General features: G+C 42.5%; 1 protein-coding gene across 6 annotated transcripts in view; it reads left to right on the top strand.

Annotated features, from left to right (window-relative positions):
• The window catches only part of LOC115205974 (leucine-rich repeat and fibronectin type III domain-containing protein 1-like protein), a 114073-nt gene that overhangs the window by 15025 nt on the left and 77767 nt on the right, over positions 1–21281 (top strand). The gene's annotated exons all lie outside the window — the stretch shown is intronic.

The following is a 21281-nucleotide window of genomic DNA, read 5'->3' as shown; positions in this document are numbered from 1 at the left end:
GATATAGAGTTAGAGAGAGAGATATAGAGTTAGAGAGAGGTATATAGAGTTAGAGAGATAGAGAGAGATTTAGAGTTAGAGAGAAAGACATATAGAGTTAGAGAGAGAAATATAGTTAGAGAGAGATTTAGAGTTAGAGAGTTAGAGAGAGAGATATAGAGTTAGAGAGAGATATAGAGTTAGAGAGCGATATAGAGTTAGCATTAAAGAGAGAAATATAGAGTCATAGTTAGAGAGAGAGATTTAGAGAGAGAGAGATTTAGAGTTAGAGTTAGAGAGAGATATAGAGTAAGAGAGAGCGAGTTTGAGAGAGATATAGAGTTAGAGAGAGAGAGATATAGAGTTCGAGAGAGAGAGATATAGAGTTCGAGAGAGAGATATAGAGTTAGAGAGAGATATATAGAGTTAGAGAGAGATATAGAGTTAAAGAGAAAGAGTTAGAGAGATATAGAGTTAGAGAGACAGATATAGAGTTAGAGAGAGAGTTAGAGAGAGATATAGAGTTAGAGAAAGAGATTTAGATATATATATATAGAGAGAGAGATTTAGAGAGACATAAAGTTAGAGAGAGATTTAGAGAGAGATTTAGAGTTAGAGAGAGATATAGAGTTAGACAGAGAGACATATAGTTAGAGAGATATATAGAGTTAGAGAGATAGAGTTAGAGAGAGATATAGATTTAGCGAGAGATATAGAGTTTGAGAGAGAGAGAGAGAGAGAGAGAGAGATTTAGAGAGAGGAATAGATTTAGTTAGATTTAGTTAGAGAGAGAGTAATGCCAGAGAGAGAGTTATAGATGCCAGAGAGAAAGAGTTATCAAGAACAGAGAGAGAGAAAGTTAGAGAGTTATAGAACCAGAGAGAGAGAATGACTTAGAGATAGAGAGAGAGTTATATAGGCCAGATAGAGTTAGAGAGTTACAGAGGCCCGAGAGAGAGAGAGTGTTACTGAAGCCCGAGAGAGTGAGTTACAGAGCCAGGCCAGAGAGAGAGAGATAGTTAGTTAGAAAGAGAGTTAGAGTGAGAGAGTTATAGAGGCAGGGAGAGAGAGTTATAGAGGCCAGAGAGAGAGAAAGTTATAGAATCCAGAGAGAGAGCAAGAGAGAGTGGGGGGGTTATAGAGGCCAGAGAGAGAGTGGGTTATAGAGGCCAGATAGAGAGTGTTATAGAGGACAGAGAGAGAGGACAGATAGAAAGTTAGAGCCCAGAGAGATAGTTGGTTATAGAGGCCAGAGAGAGAGAGAGTTACAGAGGCCAGAGAGAGGGTGGGTTATAGAGGCCAGAGAGAGAGTGGGTTATAGAGGCCAGAGAGAGAGGGAGAGTTATAGAGGACAGAGAGAGGGAGAGTTATAGAGGCACACAGGGATACAGAGCCAGAGAGAGAGATAGAGGACAGATAGAAAGAGTTAGAAGTCAGAGAGATAGTTGATTATAGAGACAAGAGAGAGTCATATAGTGTTAGAGGCCAGAGTGAGAGGGTGTTACAGAGGCCCGAGAGAGAGAGTTACAGTGGCCTAAGAGAGAGAGAGAGAGAGAGTTACAGGGGCCCGAGAGAGAGAGAGAGAGAGAGTTACAGAGGCCCGAGAGAGAGAGAGAGAGTTACAGAGGCCCGAGAGAGAGAGTGAGTTACAGAGGCCCGAGAGAGAGAGTTACAGAGGCCCGAGAGAGAGAGAGAGTTACAGAGGCCCGAGAGAGAGAGAGAGAGAGAGAGAGAGTTACAGAGGCCCGAGATAAAGGGAGGGAGAGAGAGAATTTGTAGAGGCCAGAGAGAGAGTTATAGAGGACAGTGATAGAGAGTTATAGAGGCCAGAGAGAGAGGGAGGGAGAGAGAGAGTTAGTTATGGAGGCCAGAGAGAGAGAGAACCAGAGAGTCCAGAGAGAGTTAGAGAGAGATAGTTAGAGGCCAGATAGAGAGTGGGTTATAGATGCATGAGAAAGAGTGGGTTATGGAGGCCAGAGAGCGAGAGAGTTATAGAGAAATAGTTAGAGGCCAGAGAGAGAGGGAGAGGGAGAAAGAGAGCGAGTTAGTTATAGAAGCCAGAGATAGTGGGTTAAATAAAGAGGCCAGAGAGAGGGTGGGTTATGGAGGCCAGAGAGAGAGAGAGTTATAGAGACCATCAAGAGAGTGGGTTAAAGAGGCCACAGAGAGAGAGTGGGTTATAGAGGCCACAGAGAGGGTGGGTTATAGAGGCCAGAGAGAGAGAGATGGGCCAGGGGAGGGGACCGTTGCCAGCTGCTTCTCTATCATATCCTTTCTGGCCTTGTCACTTGATAACTTGTTAAATGATTTAATGCGCGACTAAGAAGGAGAGCTGCTGCTGTGGAAACGTCCCCTCAACTCAAATCAAATTGTATTGGTCACATACACATGGTTAGCAGTTGGTATTGCGAGTGTAGCGAAAGGCTTGTGCTTCTAGTTCCAACAGTGGAGCAATATCTAACAAGTAATATCTAACAATTCCACAACAAATACCTAATACGCACAAATCTAAGTAAAGGAATGGAATAAGAATATATACGTACAGTGCCAAGAAAAAGTATGTGAACCCTCTGGAATTACCTAGATTTCTGCATAAATTGGTCATAAAATTTGGTCTGACTTCATCTAGGTCACAACAATAGACAAACACAGTCTGCTTAAATTAATAACACACAAACAATATGTTTTTATTGAACACACCATGTAAACATTTGTAGTGGAGGGTGGGAAAAGTATGTGAACCCTTGGATTTAATAATTGGTTGACCGTTCTTTGGCAGCAATAACCTCAACCAAATGTTTTCTGTAGTTGCGGATCAGACCTGCACAACGGTCAGGAGGAATTTTGGACCATTCCTCTTTATAAAACTGTTTCAGTTCAGCAATTTTCTTGGGATGTCTGGTGTGAACTGCTCTCTTGAGGTCATGCCACATTATCTCAATTGGGTTGAGGTCAGGACTTTGACTGGGCCACTCCAGAAGGCTTATTTTCTTCTGTTGAAGCCATTCTATTGTTGATTTACTTCTGTGTTTTGGGTCGTTGTCCTGTTGCATCACCCAACTTCTGTTGAGCTTCAATTGGTGGACAGATAGCCTAATGTTCTCCTGCAAAATGTATTGATAAACTTGGGAATTCATTTTTCCGTTGATGATAACAAGCTGTCCAGGCCCTGAGGCAGCAAAGCAGCCCCAAACCATGATGCTCCCTCCACCATACTTTACAGAGATTTCTGTAAGTCTTTAACTGACACTCTAGGATTCTTCTTAACCTCATTGAGCATTCTGCACTGTGCTCTTGGGCCACTCCTAGGGAGAGTAGCAACAGTGCTGAACTTTCTCAATTTATAGACAATTTGTCTTACCGTGGACTGATGAACATCAAGGCTTTTAGAGATACTTTTGTAACCTTTTCCAGCTTTATGCAAGTCAACAATTCTTAATGTTAGGTCTTCTGAGATCTCTTTTGTTCAAGGCATGGTTCACATCAGGCAATGCTTCTTGTGAATAGCAAACTCAAATTTTGTGAGTGTTTTCTATAGGGCAAGACAGCTCTAACCAACATCTCCAATCTCGTCTCAATGATTGGACTCCAGGTTAGCTGACTCCAATTAGCTTTTGGAGAGTTCATTTGCCTAGGGGTTCATATACTTTTCCCAACCAAAATGTGAATGTTTAAATTATGTATTCAATATCAACAAGAAAAATACAATAATTTGTGTGTTATTAGTTTAAGCACACTATGTCTGTCTATTGTTGTGACTTAGATGAAGATCAGATCAAATTTGATGACAAATGTATGCAGAAATACAGGTAATTCCAAAGGGTTCACATACTTTTTCTTGCCACTGTATAATATATGGATGAGCAATGACAGAGCGGCATAGGCTAAGATATAATAGATAGTATAGAAGACAGTATATACATATGAGATGAGTAATGCAAGATATGAAAATGTTATTAAAGTGTCATTATTAAAGTGACTGGTGTTCTATTTATTAAGGTGACCAAAGATTTCAAGTCTGTATGTAGGCAGCAGCCTCTCTGTGTTAGTGATGGCTGTTTAACAGTCTGATGGCCTTGAGATAGAAGCTGTTTTTCAGTCTCTCGGTCCCAGCTTTGAGACACCTGTACTGACCTCGCCTTCTGGATGGTAGCGGGGTGAACAGGCAGTGCCTCGGATGGTTGTTGTCGGCCTTACATTTACATTTACATTTAAGTCATTTAGCAGACGCTCTTATCCAGAGCGACTTACAAATTGGTGCATTCACCTTAAGATATCCAGTGGAACAACCACTTTACAATAGTGCATCTAAATCTTTCGGGGGGGGGGGGTAGAAGGATTACTTTATCCTATCCCAGGTATTCCTTAAAGAGGTGGGGTTTCAGGTGTCTCCGGAAGGTGGTGATTGACACCACTGTCCTGGCGTCGTGAGGGAGCTTGTTCCACCATTGGGGTGCCAGAGCAGCGAACAGTTTTGACTGGGCTGAGCGGGAGCTGTGCTTCCTCAGAGGTAGGGAGGCGAGCAGGCCAGAGGTGGATGAACGCAGTGCCCTTGTTTGGGTGTAGGGCCTGATCAGAGCCTGAAGGTACGGAGGTGCCGTTCCCCTCACAGCTCCGTAGGCAAGCACCATGGACTTATAGCGGATGCGAGCTTCAACTGAAAGCCAGTGGAGAGAGCGGAGGAGCGGGGTGACGTGAGAGAACTTGGGAAGGTTGAACACCAGACGGGCTGCGGCGTTCTGGATGAGTTGTAGGGGTTTAATGGCACAGGCAGGGAGCCCAGCCAACAGCGAGTTGCAGTAATCCAGATGGGAGATGACAAGTGCCTGGACTAGGACCTGCGCCGCTTCCTGTGTGAGGCAGGGTCGTACTCTGCGAATGTTGTAGAGCATGAACCTACAGGATCGGGTCACCGCCTTGATGTTAGTGGAGAACGACAGGGTGTTGTCCAGGGTCACTCCAAGGTTCTTAGCACTCTGGGAGGAGGACACAAGGGAGTTGTCAACCGTGATGGCGAGATCATGGAACGGGCAGTCCTTCCCTGGGAGGAGGAGCAGCGCCGTCTTGCCGAGGTTCAGCTTGAGGTGGTGATCCGTCATCCACACTGATATGTCTGCCAGACATGCAGAGATGCGATTCGCCACCTGGTTATCAGAAGGAGGAAAGGAGAAGATTAATTGTGTGTCGTCTGCGTAGCAATGATAGGAGAGACCATGTGAGGATATGACCGAGCCAAGTGACTTGGTGTATAGTGAGAATAGGAGAGGGCCTAGAACAGAGCCCTGGGGGACACCAGTGGTGAGAGCACGTGGTGCGGAGACAGATTCTCGCCACGCCACCTGGTAGGAGCGACCTGTCATGTAGGACGCAATCCAAGCGTGGGCCGCGCCGGAGATGCCCAGCTCGGAGAGGGTGGAGAGGAGGATCTGATGGTTCACGGTATCAAAGGCAGCAGATAGGTCTAGAAGGATGAGAGCAGAGGAGAGAGAGTTAGCTTTAGCAGTGCGGAGAGCCTCCGTGACACAGAGAAGAGCAGTCTCAGTTGAATGCCCAGTCTTGAAACCTGACTGATTAGGATCAAGAAGGTCATTCTGAGAGAGATAGCAGGAGAGCTGGCCAAGGACGGCACGTTCAAGAGTTTTGGAGAGAAAAGAAAGAAGGGATACTGGTCTGTAGTTGTTGATATCGGAGGGATCGAGTGTAGGTTTTTTCAGAAGGGGTGCAACTCTCGCTCTCTTGAAGACGGAAGGGACGTAGCCAGCGGTCAAGGATGAGTTGATGAGCGAGGTGAGGTAGGGGAGAAGGTCTCCGGAAATGGTCTGGAGAAGAGAGGAGGGGAAAGGGTCAAGTGGGCAGGTTGTTGGGCGGCCGGCCGTCACGAGACGCGAGATTTCATCTGGAGATAGAGGGGAGAAAGAGGTCAAAGCACAGGGTAGGGCAGTGTGAGCAGGACCAGCGGTGTCGTTTGGCTTAGCAAACGAGGATCGGATGTCATCAGCCTTTTTTTCAAAATGGTTGACGAAGTCATCCGCAGAGAGAGAGGAGGGGGGGGAGGGGGAGGAGGATTCAGGAGGGAGGAGAAGGTAGCAAAGAGCTTCCTTGGGTTAGAGGCAGATGCTTGGAATTTAGAGTGGTAGAAAGTGGCTTTAGCAGCAGAGACAGAAGAGGAAAATGTAGAGAGGAGGGCGTGAAAGGATGCCAGGTCCGCAGGAAGGCGAGTTTTCCTCCATTTCCGCTCGGCTGCCCGGAGCCCTGTTCTGTGAGCTCGCAGTGAGTCGTCGAGCCACGGCGCAGGAGTGGAGGACCGAGCCGGCCTGGAGGATAGGGGACAGAGAAAATCGAAGGATGCAGAAAGCGAGGAGAGGAGGGTTGAGGAGGCAGAATCAGGAGATAGGTTGGAGAAGGTTTGAGCAGAGGGAAGAGATGATAGGATGGAAGAGGAGAGAGTAGCGGGAGAGAGAGAGCGAAGGTTGGGACGGCGCAATACCATCCGAGTAGGGGCAGAGTGAGAAGTGTTGGATGAGAGCGAGAGGGAAAAGGATACAAGATAGTGGTCGGAGACTTGGAGGGGAGTTGCAATGAGATTAGTGGAAGAACAGCATCTAGTAAAGATGAGGTCAAGCGTATTGCCTGCCTTGTGAGTAGGGGGGGAAGGTGAGAGGGTGAGGTCAAAGGAGGAGAGGAGTGGAAAGAAGGAGGCAGAGAGGAATGAGTCAAAGGTAGACGTGGGGAGGTTAAAGTCACCCAGAACTGTGAGAGGTGAGCCATCCTCAGGGAAGGAACTTATCAAGGCATCAAGCTCATTGATGAACTCTCCAAGGGAACCTGGAGGGCGATAAATGATAAGGATGTTAAGCTTGAAAGGGCTGGTAACTGTGACAGCATGGAATTCAAATGAGGAGATAGACAGATGGGTCAGGGGAGAAAGAGAGAATGTCCACTTGGGAGAGATGAGGATTCCAGTGCCACCACCCCGCTGGCTCGATGCTCTAGGGGTATGCGAGAACACGTAGGCAGACGAGGAGAGAGCAGTAGGAGTAGCAGTGTTATCTGTGGTAATCCATGTTTCCGTCAGCGCCAGGAAGTCTAGGGACTGGAGGGTAGCATAGGCTGAGATGAACTCAGCCTTGTTGGCCGCAAACCGGCAGTTCCAGAGGCTGCCGGAGAACTGGAACTCCACGTGGGTCGTGCGCGCTGGGATCACCAGGTTAGAGTGGCAGCGGCCACGCGGTGTGAAGCGTTTGTATGGCCTGTGCAGAGGGGAGAGAACAGGGATAGCCAGACACATAGTTGACAAGCTACAGAAGAGGCTACGCTAATGCAAAGGAGATTGGAATGACAAGTGGACTACACGTCTCGAATGTTCAGAAAGTTAAGCTTACGTTGCGAAAATCTTATTGACTAAAGTGACGAAAATGCTAGCTAACTAACACAACACTACACTAATCAAGTCGTTCCATTGTAATGTAATAGTTTCTACAGTGCTGCTAGTCGCTAGAGGTTGGCTATTATACAAAATCAACTTTGTAGCTAGCTAACATAACATAACACTAATCAAGACGTTCCTTTGTAATGTATTTAGTTTCTACAATGCTGCTCGTCGGTAATAGTTGGCTGGGTATGGAACAATGGCGTCGCGGGGGACGGAAATAGCTGGCTAGCTAACCTAGCTAACCTAGCTAGCCTCGATAATTACTAAACTACACAATTATCAAGCTATGACAAAGATAGCTATGTAGCTAGCTAGCTAACACTGCACTAGTCAAATCGTTCCGTTGTAATGTAATAGTTTCTACAGTGCTGCTAGTCGGTAGAGGTTGGCTATTATACAAAAGCAACTTTGTAGCTAGCTAACATAACATAACACTAATCAAGACGTTCCTTTGTAACGTATTTAGTTTCTACAATGCTGCTCGTCGGTAATAGTTGGCTGGGTATGGAACAATGGCGTCGCGGGGGACGGAAATAGCTGGCTAGCTAACCTAGCTATTACTAAACTACACAATTATCAAGCTATGACAAAGACAGCTATGTAGCTAGCTAGCTAACACTGCACTAGTCAAATCGTTCCGTTGTAATGTATTAGTAATTACAGCGCTGCTAGTCGATAGCGGTTGGCTAGCTAGCGGTGTTGACTAGCTAGCAGCTAGCAGGCAGCAGTGTTGACTACGTTAGGAGGACGAAAAAATAGCTGGCCTCGATAATTACTCGAATTACTCTAAACTACACAATTATCTTTGATAGCTAAGAAAAAATTGTTCAGATCAAACAAACCAAACCGTTGTAATGTAAAGAAGTGTAATATTACCTGTGGAGCGAAGCGAAATGTGACTGCTCGCTCCGGACCGGGTGCGATAGGTGTCCTGGAGGGCAGGTAGTTTGCCCCCGGGGATGCATTGTGCAGACTGCACCACCCTCTAGAGAACACTGCGGTTGTGGGTGGTTTTGAGGGTTTTAGGTGACAAGCAAAATTTCTTCAGCCTCCTGAGGTTAAAGAGGCACTTTTGCGCCTTCTTCACCACACTGTCTGTGTGGGTGGACCATTTCAGTTTGTCAGTGATGTGTATGCCGAGGAACGTAAAACGTTCCACCTTCTCCACTGTGGTCCCGTCGATGTGGATAGGGGGGTGCGCCCTCTGCTGTTTCCTGGTGTCCACGATCATCTCCTTTGTTTTGTTGACGTTGAGTGAGAGGCTATTTCCCTGACACCACACTCCGAGAGCCTTCACCTCCTCCCTGTAGGCCGTCTCGTCGTTGTTGGTAATCAAGCCGACAACTGTTGTGTCGTCTGTAAATCTGATGATTGAGTTGGAGGCGTGCATGGCCATGGGTGAACAAACAGGGAGTACAAGAGGGGGCTGAGCACGCACCCTTGTGGGGCCCCAGTGTTGAGGATCAGCAAAGTGGAGATGTTTCCTGCCTTCACCACCTGGGGGCGGCCCGTCAGGAAGTCTAGGACCTAATTGCACAGGGCGGGGTTGAGACCCAGGTCCTCAAGCTTCATGATGAGCCGATGGTGTTGAATGCTGAGCTGTAGTCAATGAGCAGCATTCAATGAGCAGCAAACAGCCTACCCGACCACTCGGAAGCGTCCGCATAGTCCTAAAGCACACGATGTCTCATTTTGTATCACATTCCAATTATAAAACTGGGGGGGACAAACTCAACTGATCCCCGGCCCAAGTGAAAGTTGAGCACGTGGTACTGTCTGTATCCCGCTTAACCCCTTCCCCCACAGTGCAACGCTCCAGGACGCTCGACTCTCTCTTTGTTCTACCCCCGGCTTTACATCCAAACAGCTGCTACATAAACAAAGCGCCTGTGATTGACAGAGTATTTATGGAACAAGATGCTGCTTGCTGAGAGGCTCTTATCATGACAGTCTTTTAACCCTGGCCCCAGTGAGAAATTACACATGCTGTGTTAGCACACAAGCTGCACACTCTTACAACAGGTTAAACAATTACACAACCCGCTCCTCAAAGACCAGAGTGCATTAGAGCGGTGGAGCGGCATTGTCTACGTTGCCTGTTTTCTGTCTGTTTATGCAGATCTATGTGAGGAGGTGGATGCTGCGCTGGCATATTTTCAGCGGTTCAATGTTCTCCATAGTATCTCTGCCACATCATTACATTGCCCAAGCGTCCTGCATATGATCCCTGCAACAGCTGTGTGGCTTGGCATGTGTGTGTGGGCTTAGGGTGGGTAGACGCTACCCAGAGATCAACCTGAGTGCTAAATATATTGAGGAAAACTGCTGTGAATTATTCCGTGCTGATCCATTATACAGTAGCTGACGTGGAGTGTGGTGATGCTACTGGGTGCTGTAAATTGCGTGTCTGTAATTAGGTCCCTCATGGGCCTTGACAATCAGGCAGCAGATGAGATTACTTGCTTGGGGCCACTGTGTCTGGCTAGTTGGAGAAATTCTTTGTCAGCATCTTTTCGTAAATCAAGTCAGATGAAATCAATAGCACTTTGTTTTTTTTCTTACAATTTGGTAATTAGGGAAAAGATCCAGTCCAGAGCCCTGAGTTGAGGTAGGATAGGTTAGGTTAGGCCAAGTTACGCCAGGGCAACGGAGGTAAGGAGGTTAGTAGTGTTCTTGAAGGCTTCAGGGAGAGTCGTGAGATCGTGCTGATCCAGAGTATGAGCATAACTAAGTTGTACTGTATATATATAGTGCATTTCTATCCATAATTGTACCATTAGACATTCAGAGTACATTACAGTCAATCACAGATAGTGTCTGCTCGCCAAGCATAATTCTAGGTTTCCCCCTGCAAGCAAAGGTGTAACGTTTGGAGACACCCAGTAAAATATTACCTGAGTAAAAGTCTAAAAGTATTTGGTTTTAAATATGCTTAAGTATCAAAAGTAAATATACTTAAGTATCAAAAGTAAAAGTACAAATAATTAAACAAACTAGAGGACACAAATCTTTTTTTTTTTTTTTTTACGGATAGCCAGGGTCACACTCCAACACTCAGACGTAATTTAAAAACAAAGCATTTGTGTTTAGTGAGTCCCCCTGAACAGAGGCAGTAGGGTTGACCAGTGATGTTCTCTTGATAAGTGTGCGAATTGAACCATTTTCTGTCCTGTTAAGCATTGAAAATGTAACGAGTACTTTTGGGTGTCAGGGAAAATGTATGGAGTAAAAAGCACATCATTTTCTTTAGGAATGTAGTAAAAGCTGTCAAAAATATATAAATAGTAAAGTACAGATACCCCAAAAAACTACTTAAGTAGTACTTTCAAGTATTTTTACTTAAGTACTTTACACCACTGGAGACACCAACTCCAGGACACATCACTTCTCTATAGTGCAGGCATTGGCATTTACAGCTCCCATTGAGTTAGGGTACTGTCAAAAAGACAAAGATCTGTTGGCAGATATCGCTCCGCACATCGATATGGGTAATGGGGGCGCATGGTTAAACAGGCTGATTTTCATATGACTTTCATGGCCAGCCTGAATGGAGAAGCCACATTCCTTTTCCTCTTGATGTGTGACAGTATGTACCATTTCATACTAGTTATCTTATTTATGTGCCCATGAATGCTCGTGTTCTTGTTGCAGTGTGAGATGTGTTTAAAATAACATTAGCATTTAACAGACTGAAAGCAAAAAAATATTTTTTCTCAGACTTATAAGCCCTATTTTTGTAAGGCAAAACGGAATGTTCCTATTACACAAGGACCGTATTTCACACGTTCAGTTTTCATTATTGTTCCCTCGGCTCAAATTAGCTATGATAATGTTGATGCTTCATTTAAATAGGTTCACCAAGTGCACTCTATCAGGTCTCATAGTGGAGGCTGGAATGGAACAAATGGAATGGCATCAAACACACGGAAACCATGTGTTTGATACCATTCCACTAGTTCCGCTCCAGCCGTTACCACAAGCCCGTTTTCCCCAATTAAGGTGCCACCAACCTCCTGTTGATTCATACCATTTGAATCTCAAACCTTCACATCTCCACTGCAAAAGGTTCCCGCTAACTCTGGGTGTTTGTCTGTCAAGTGTAATATATGTTAACGAGAACGTGTTTCATATTTAACAAGGGCCTTGTTTTATTTATAGGGCCCTTAGATATGCATTGTTCCTGAGCAATAGGAGTTCACTTCCCTACCTGTTCTCCCTAACCCATACATACACTCTTAGAAAAAATAGTTTTTTTGTTTGTCTTGTCAACTAAAAAATTATAAAAACTTTAAATAGTAGGTGCTATCTAGAACCTGAAAGGATTTCTTCATCTGTCCCCATTGGATAACCATTTGAATAACCCTTAATATTTCTAAGTATAACCTTTCCACGGACAGGTCTACATCAAATGAAATTAAACGTTATTTGTCACATGCTCCGAATACAACAAGTGTAGACTTTACCGTGAAATGCTTACTTACAAGCCATTAACCAACCCAAAAAGGGTTCTACCTGGAACCTAAAAGGTTTCTCCTTTGGGGAAAGCCTAAGAACCCCTATGGAACCCTTTTTTCTTCGAGTGTATAGTTTGTTTACTAGGACCTAAAGTAGTCTAACCAACAACATCCGCTCCACTCTCGCTGGCTTAACTCGACTTAGACACAGTTCTAATGCTGTTAACACCATGTATATCAAGGATCCCCTATGTTGGCAGCACTTCCCTTTTGAAATGGCTCTCACAAACAAACTGAAATGATAAACTGAAATGCGTCATAAATAGGGTCACCTGACCATATAGCCAATGCAGCCAAAGACCAAAGCCATTTCCTGTACTGCACTCCCATTACATGGGACCTGTAGATCACATTGCATCACTCCTCATGTCATGCCCAACCCACATACTTGTTTTTCTCTTAATTTCATCTGACGTCTACTGTTTCATGGCCATAAGTGGCTGGGCTGGCACTGGATCTGTCTGAGCCTTTTCACCTTTTGAACTCTACCCTAAGTGCATGATAACATAAGGTCTATAAAGTGCGTTTGTGAGTGTGATCCAATGGGTCCTAACGGCTGTTGTGTGTGTGTGTGTGTGTGTGTGTGTGTGTGTGTGTGTGTGTGTGTGTGTGTGTGTGTGTGTGTGTGTGTGTGTGTGTGTGTGTGTGTGTGTACATGACAGGCTCGCACCTTGATGTATTCCGTTGCCTGGCTCCCAGTCCTACTCTCAGAGGGGCTTGGCACTAACTCAACTGACCTGAGTGTGTGTGTAGCGGTCACGTGACAGTTTCTAGTTTTGCTGCTAGACTAGCAGAGATGTGATTCGTTCAGAGGGTGACATCTGTCTGCTTTGCTCCCCAGTAGGAGAGAGGGAGAGGCCGTGGTGAGAGATGAGAAGAGATGAGAAATTTACACTGTGATTTATTTCTGTTTGGGGATATCTCACAGGTTGCATTATTCTGTTTAATGCCCTGCCCTTTCTTTCACAGAAGTGAAGCTTGAGAAATGGTTGTTGGAATGTATGTGTTCATGGGTAGATGAATAGGCGGTGTTGAGACCCTGCACTGAGTTGTCAGGTGACTGTTTGATCATTGTCTCCAACGCAGTGGCCTAGAAATGCTTCACTACCGTTAAATGTATAATTTAATGAGTTTGAGCATAACAAAGGTTATGATTCGTGGTAGCAATTCCCATACCTAAAATACACAATAATTACTAATGCATGTAGATACATTGAGTGTACAAAACATTATGAAAACATGCTCTTTTGATAACATAGACTGACCGGGTGAATCCAGGTGAAAGCTATGATCCCAATATTAGGAAGGTGGTCTTAATGTTTTGTACACTCAGTGTATTTGCAAATATGAAATATGCAAACATGCATAAGAAGTGGTTTAATTCAGTGTGTGCTTTGGGATTATACTTTTGAAACTATTAGTCAGTTTCGCATATGGTTGTATTTTATACTTAGTTTACTATTCGTATTATAAATCAAGGTTCTTTTTTGCAGTGGATATTTTCACGTTATTTGCTAATTAACCCATGATATTATTGAATGCCATCAATACGAGGTCAATTATAAATGATGGCGCCTTCTCATTTATTTGGTTTTCAGACGTCATTATGTTTTGGTCAGGCGTTCATTATCTGGCTCAATATCACTGTTGAGGGACTGGGAGAAGGCTTTAAGGCAGAGACAGCACAATGTTGTTATCCCTGTAAAAGCTGAAGAATACACAAATGGGCTCATCGTGTGATATGATATTCAGAGGTTATTGCTGTTGCATCTGAAATTGCATCTGTTGCATCTGAAATTGCTCATAAACAATAGACATAAAACAACGTATCTTGTATCGTGAGCTATTTTCCCTTTAATAGAATAAGTGTTTGTCTTTGAAACCAGCCAGTGGGTTGAGAAAGGTTCTTATCCACATCAATGGGTTTATTGAAGGACTATTGAACACTACATAATTCATTGTCACACCTCTTGGTACAGTATTTCTATTAGAAGGAGAACACATTTGGATTTTGGAAAATGTGTAGCCTCCCTCAATTATATTGACTTTGTAAGATCAATTTCGTCTGACAAGTAAGTCATCTATTTTTTTGGGAGGAAGGATAGTTCACATATATTTGAAATGTGTATCTGAAAGCATAATTCCCCAGGCCTACTTTAAGACTCAATAATGGTTCATCTGTAGGTGCTACAAAGATGTTTGTTGTTGACATATATAAAGCTCTACTGCTTGCTCTGTAATATGAGTGGTATTTTGATTTCATTTTTTTTATATTAACTTATGAATATTGAACATTGTAAATATGAACATATCTATTTTTAAATTATTTGGTAAAAATGTCAATATATTGTTGAACATAATATACTCTATGGGCATATGTAAGTTCCAGAGTGGGATCTCTGATACTTTTAGGGTTATGATTGAATTTGGAAGCATCACCAACAGAGTGAATGTGAAAATGGATTCACAATGGTCTCCCTCTGCTGGTGATATGCAGGATTGGTTACATTGCCACCTATGCCAATTTCTCTGTACAAAATGTGACAGAATTTTAAAACTAGCAGAGATTGCACTCTAGAACTTTGAAAGGCCTGTAGAGTATATTGTATTTAACAATATATTTTTTTAAATGCCGAATATACAGAACTAGTCAAAAGTTTGAATCCACCTACTCGTTCAAGGGTTTTTCTTAATTTTTTACTATTTTCCACATTGCAGAATAATATTGAAGACATCACAACTATGAAATAAGACATATGGAATCATGTAGAAACCAAAAAAGGGTTTTAAACAAATCAAAATATATTTTATATTCTTCAAAGTAACCACTATTTGCCTTGATGTCAGTTTTGCACACGCTTGGCATTCTCTCAACCAGCTTCATGAGGTAGTCAACTGGAATGCTTTTCCAACAGTGTTGAAGGAGTTCCCACATATGCTGAGCACTTGTTGGCTGCTTTTCCTTCACTCTGCGGTCCAACTCATCCCAAACCATCTCAATTCAGTCATCTGATGCAGCAGTCCATTGCTCTCCTTCTTGGTCAAATAGCCCTTGCACAGCCTGGAGGTGTGTTGGGTCATTGTCCTGTTAAAAAACAAATGATAGTCCCACTAAGAACAAACCAGATGGGATGGGGTATCGCTGCAGAATACTGTGGTAGCCATGCTGGTTAAGTGTGCCTTGAATTCTAAACTAATCACTGACAGTGTCACCAGCGAAGCACCCCCACACCATCACACCTCATCCTCCATGCTACACGGTGGGAACCAGACCTGCGGAGATCATCTGTTCACCTACTCTGCGTCTCACAAAGACATGGCGGTTGGAACCAAAAATCCGACATCTGGACTCATCTGACCAAAGGACAGAATTCCACCGGTCTAATGTCCATTTCTTGTATTTCTTGGCCCAAGCAAGTCTCTTCTTATTATTGGTGTCCTTTAGTAGTGGTTTCTTTGCAGCAATTCGACCATGAAGGCCTGATTACCACAGTCTCCTCTGAACAGTTGATGTTGAGATGTGTCTGTTACTTGAACTCTGTGAAGCATTTAATTGGGCTGCTATCTGAGGTGCAGTTAATTACCGATTTCTGAGGCTAGTAACTCTAATTAACTTATCCTCTGCAGCAGAGGTAAACTCTGGGTCTTCCTTTCCTGTGGCGGTCCTCATGAGAGCCAGTTTTATCATAGCGCTTGATGGTTTTTGCGACTGCACTTGAAGAAACTTTCAAAGTTATTGACATTTTCCACATTGACTATCATTCATGTCTTAAAGTAATGATGGACTGTCATTTCTCTTTGCTTAATAGAGCTGTTCTTGCCATAATATGGACTTGGTATTTTACAAAATAGGGCTATCTTCTGTATACCACCCCTACCTTGTCACAACACAACTGATTTGCTCAAACGCATTAAGCTTGTTGAGAGAATGTTGTACAGTGAACAGTGTACAAAGCTGCCATCAAGGCAAAGGGTGGCTGATTTGAGGAACACTTTTTTGACTGGTATAATATTTGTGTGTGTGTATATATATATATATATATATATATATATATATATATATATATATATATATATATATATACACACACACACAAAGTGCGTTTGTGAGTGTGATCCTATCAGAATCTTCTAAAGCCAAGACATAATTTTCTGGAATTTTCTGGAATTGTGATTCAGTGAATTATAAGTGAAATAGACTGTCTGTAAACAATTGTTGGAAAAATTACTTCTGTCATGCACAAAGTAGATGTCCTATCCGACTTGCCAAAACTATTGTTTGTTAACAAGAAATTTGTGGAGTGGTTGAAAAACTAGTTTTAATGCCTCCAACCTAAGTGTATTTAAACTTCCGACTTTGTCACGTCCTGACCAGTATAAGGGGTTATTTGTTATTGTAGTTTGGTCAGGGCGTGGCAGGGGTGTGTTTGTTTTGTGTTATCTGGGTTTTTGGGTATGGTTCTATGTTTTTGTTTTTCTATGTTGTGTATTTCTTTGTGTTGGCCTGGTATGGCTCTCAATCAGGAACAGCTGTACATCGTTGTTGCTGATTGGGAGTCATGCTTAGGTAGCCCTTTTTTCACCTGCCTTTTGTGGGAAGTTGTTTTTGCATAGCTGTGTTTAGCCTGCAATACTGTGCGTTCGTTCGTTTTCTTGTTTTTTGTTAAGTATTCAATAAAAGTTTAAAATGAGCACTCAACCCGCTGCGCCTTGGTCTACTCCCTTCGACGGCCGTTACAGACTTCAACTGTATATATATATATATATATATATATATATATATATATATATATATATATATATATATATATTGTTTTGTTATTATTATTTTCAATATTAATCAATTAACCTTTTCACGTGTGAGTTCCAAATATCTCTAACGGTCTCCCCAGTGTGAGTTTTTTTATTCGCGTGATGTCAGAATTCACTCACTGTTCCAAAATGTGATTGTTACGCAACAGGACAGTTACCCATGCTGCCCTCAAAGCAAGGCATGCTCCCTGCTAATTATCTATGGGCAATGTTTCAACTTGTCAATTTCTAATTATTTTCCAACAAGTTTGATTTTCTAACAACCGTTTGAATTGAGGTGTGTTTTGCCTCTTCATTAATTCACATAGACATTTCACTTTTGCGGACAATTTATGTTTTAGTCTTTACTCAGCTGGACAAACGTCTCTCTTCAACAGGAGCCCAAGCACTTCCCCATTGTTTCCATTGTTCTAGATCAAGTATGCAGACATTTGTGCATCCCGAGTCAGAACAGGCCTTGCTCAAACTTCTCCCCCTCACACATTTTCTGGCTGGCACCGCATTGCCTTCATTATTGTTTTCCTTACAAATAATAACTTTCGACATGTGTCTGTTCCTATCAAAGTTAGTGCCTTGTTTTCTGTATATTTTGTCATTTCTACTTTAGCATATTGTATGTATGTATGAAGCGTAATGTATGTACTGTTTTATTCATATGTTTTCATGTTCTGGTGACAAATCATCATGTATTGCAATTCTTGCATAGATTGTAATGGACACAGTATTTTTTTGATTGTTGTACCGATTTTGATGAGCTAATGCTAAGCTATTTGCCAGCGGCGTGTGGCGCCGTGTTTGTTGACATCGAACAATGCATTCTGGTTGTCACGTAAGCGTCTGTCAGACCAAAGATGTTGTAACAAAACAAGGTGAAGGGATGGTTCACTCGACTGACTTATGGTGCTTTCAAGACAACTGGGAACTCGGAAGAATATGAGGCAAAATCATGACGTCAGTTATCTTCAGGTCGGAAAGTCATAGCTCTAGAAAGAGGCCTGAGTTCCCGAGTTGGAAATCAGTTGGATGACCGTTCAAAACAATTTTTCCCAGTCGGAGCTAGTTTTTTTACGAGTTCCCAGTTGTCTTGAACGCGGTATCAGATTGTACGTATTGTACCTCAGGGTTGCCAGCTTAGAGCACCTTTCCAGAGGTTTTATTTTAATTTAGCTTTTAAACTTCTCTTATTTGTTGTTAAATTCCCCATCATAGTAATATTTCCTGCATCATATCCCCCCACGATATCTTCTACCATTTCTACCCCCATGGACTTGAAAACTCACCACAAATTAAATGACCCAACCCCCCTAAAATTGGTTCATCCATATCTGGCAACCCTGTTTAACTTTCAAACTATGGTTAGGCTTGGCAGTAGGCTTGTATCTCGGGTGATGTGATAACATTTTATTTGCTTTGTGATTTGTCAAAACTGTAAACGACTTGTCAAGTGATGTGCTCCGGTTCTTGTATACACTGTAACAAGTACTTGGAACATTTGTGATATGCTGAAAACTGGCCAAACTAAGTTAATATTTTTCAGGCAATGGGCGCAGCCATCTTTGACTTTTTTTTTGCTTCTTATAATGAATGGCATTCTGGGATTGGGGAGTTTTCGCTTGTCAAACATAAACAAACATGGCTGCCATCATAAACAATTTAGCTGCTGTTAGCTTAGCTGACACGAATCTCTTTTCTAAACAATATTACATTTTCCCTTGTGCTTACCAGAGATGTGGTACATTTTAAATAAGTCCAGCTGTTAGGTCTCTAACTTATGTTTTGGTTTTTGTCAGAGCAACCTGCTATTTAGACTGGTTAATGGAATGAGCTGTGGATGTGTTCCGTGTGATGCTTGGATGATGAAATTCGCATGTATCTTTTAAAATGAAAGGTGAAATTGAGGAATAAAGTTGTGAAGACCTTTATTTCCCATCAGTACAAAACATTGTTTCGAGGCTTTTCGGACATCAATACTGTTTAGATGTGTTTGTTGTATCGTACGTTCTGTTTGTACTGTTCCAATCACATATTTGCGATGGCAAGCTGCAGGGACCATTCAACAATGATCACAAATATGTGATTGTACATGTCAAAAGGTTAATGTACTCTTTTTGTATTTATTTATTTTTTTACAAAATACTACTCATATTACAGAGCAAGCGGCTAAGCTTCATACGAAACAAATGTTTGCTTTGTAGCACCTGCTGAAACATTATGGAGTCTTAAATGAGGCCTGAGTAAGGCCAAGATGTCATAAATACGCACACTTTAATTCATTATTTCTCAATTCAACTTTTAGATGCAAATGTCAAACGTGTCAACAATCCTTCCTCCAAAGGACTATTCTATGGATTATATTTAGTGAAAATCATGGTCTTTTTTTGTCCTGGTTTCATGATGAATCACTCACATATAAAGCTTCATCTGTCTGATTCAACCCTTTTATGCAGGCATTTAAAGGGGGACTCTGTAAAAGGGGACTTCTGTAAGTCTGTAACTTCTACTAATTTACTCCAGATGCATGTCTAGTAATGGACGCTGACACTAAAGTTTGATGTGCCAGTCTACGTGGCCTTTTCAAAAAAAAAATATATTGATGCACTTGATGTGGATTTAGGGTTTAAGCTGTACTTATGATTCTGAGAAAAGGAATAAGCTCTGGCTATCTCTAGTTCTTTGATGGTATGACAAATTCACATGAAAAGGACAGCTCTGGTGTCATCTAGATGCTGAGGTTGAAAGACAGGTCCGAAGCCTATGGCAGTGTTCCCGTGAAATTATGCAAGATGTTTTTTTTACTAGGGCTGACCTCATTTTGTCGACAAGTCGATTGTTTGGTTGATAGGATGTTGGTCGACGGAGATTTTTTGTTGTTGAGCAGTGGCAAATATATAACAAAGATGTATGACACACAAGACACCTGTAGGATTATTTTATGAGAGTTATTTTCTGTTTCACTGTTGGTTTGTTAAAAATAATGTGGAATCAGTTATTTGGAATGGTAATAGTTATTGAGTGTTTACCTGGCAACCAACTTGCTGTTTTGTGATTGGTTGAAAGTAAAAAAAGGTGAGAACAGGAAGTAACTGAGCTCATGCATGGCTGTATCTGTGTGCAGTTGATTATTAAATCTACAAAATAGTAACCGGTCTCCATCCAGTTTATGTTCTCATAGAGAGTCAGCCATCCACCATTGAAATAACCCTCAAACTACACACCTGTCTGATTCACACCCGGAGGCCGCAATGGATTAATCCACTTTTATTTGTCAGGGACTGCCCTATCCTATTTCTTTACTGTATATATATTTTCCTGTTTGGGTTATATTTCAGCAACACAGATCCACACCAAATATGGATGTTCCTGACACATCAAGAATGACGTAAGACTCCTGAGCACAGCACCACTACGTATATCCTCAATGTATCCTCTTTATTGATCCGTTGATTGTGACGGTGTTATTTCTTATTGTAAGCAAGCATGTGTACAGATAGGGCTCAACCAGTGCCTAAGCATCTGGCATTCTGCCCTTTTGTCCCATATGACAAAGTGCCTACACAGCTTGGTATTTTTAGAATTTTATGATTTACTTTAGAATTATTTTTAGAGTCTCTTTTAATATACAGTACCTGTCAAAAGTTGGGACACACCTACTCATTCAAGGGTTTTTCTTTATTTTTACTATTTTCTACATTGCATAATAATAGTGAAGACATCAAAACTGTGAAATTACACATATGGAATCATGTAGTAACCAAAAAAAGTGTGACAGCTTTGAACACTCTTGGCATTCTCTCATTCAGCTTCATGAGGAATGCTTTCCCAACAGTCTTGAAGGAGTTGCCTCGTGTTGAGCACTTTTGGCTGCTTTTCCTTCGCTCTGCGGTCCAACTCATCCCAAACCATCTCAATTGGGTTTAGGTCGGGTGAATGTGGAGGCCAGTACTTTTGATGCAGCACTTCATCACTCTCCTTGGTCAAATAGCCCTTACACAGCCTGGAGGTGTGTTTTGGGTCATTGTCCCACTAAGCGCAAACCAGATGCGATGGCGTATCGCTGCAGAATGCTGTGGTAGCATTCCTGGTTAAGTGTGCCTTGAATTCTAAACTAATCACAAACAGTGTCACCAGCAAAGCACCCCAACACCATCACACCTCCTCCTCCATGCTTCACGGTGGGAACCACACATGAGGAGATAATCCGTACACCGATACTGTGTCTCACAAAGACACAGCGGTTGGAACCAAAAGTCTCAAATTTGGACTCAGAGCAAAGGACAGATTTCCACCGGTTTAATGTCCTTTGCTTGTGTTTCTTGGCCCAGGCAAGTCTCTTCATATTATTGGTGTTCTTTAGTAGTGGTTTCTTTGCAGAAATTCGACCATGAATGCCTAATTCACGCAGTCTCCTCTGAATAGTTAATGTTGAGATGTGTCTGTTCCGTGAACTCTGTGAAGCATTTATTTGGACTTCAATTTCTGAGACTGGTAACTAATTAACTTATTACCTCTGCAGCAGAGGTAACTTTTGGTCTTCCTTTCCTGTG

Source organism: Salmo trutta, chromosome 13 (assembly GCF_901001165.1).
Source record: "Salmo trutta chromosome 13, fSalTru1.1, whole genome shotgun sequence".
Classification (NCBI taxonomy): Eukaryota; Metazoa; Chordata; class Actinopteri; order Salmoniformes; family Salmonidae; genus Salmo; species Salmo trutta.
Note: the sequence above shows the minus strand (reverse complement) of the source record. Positions and strands in the feature narration are given on the sequence as shown.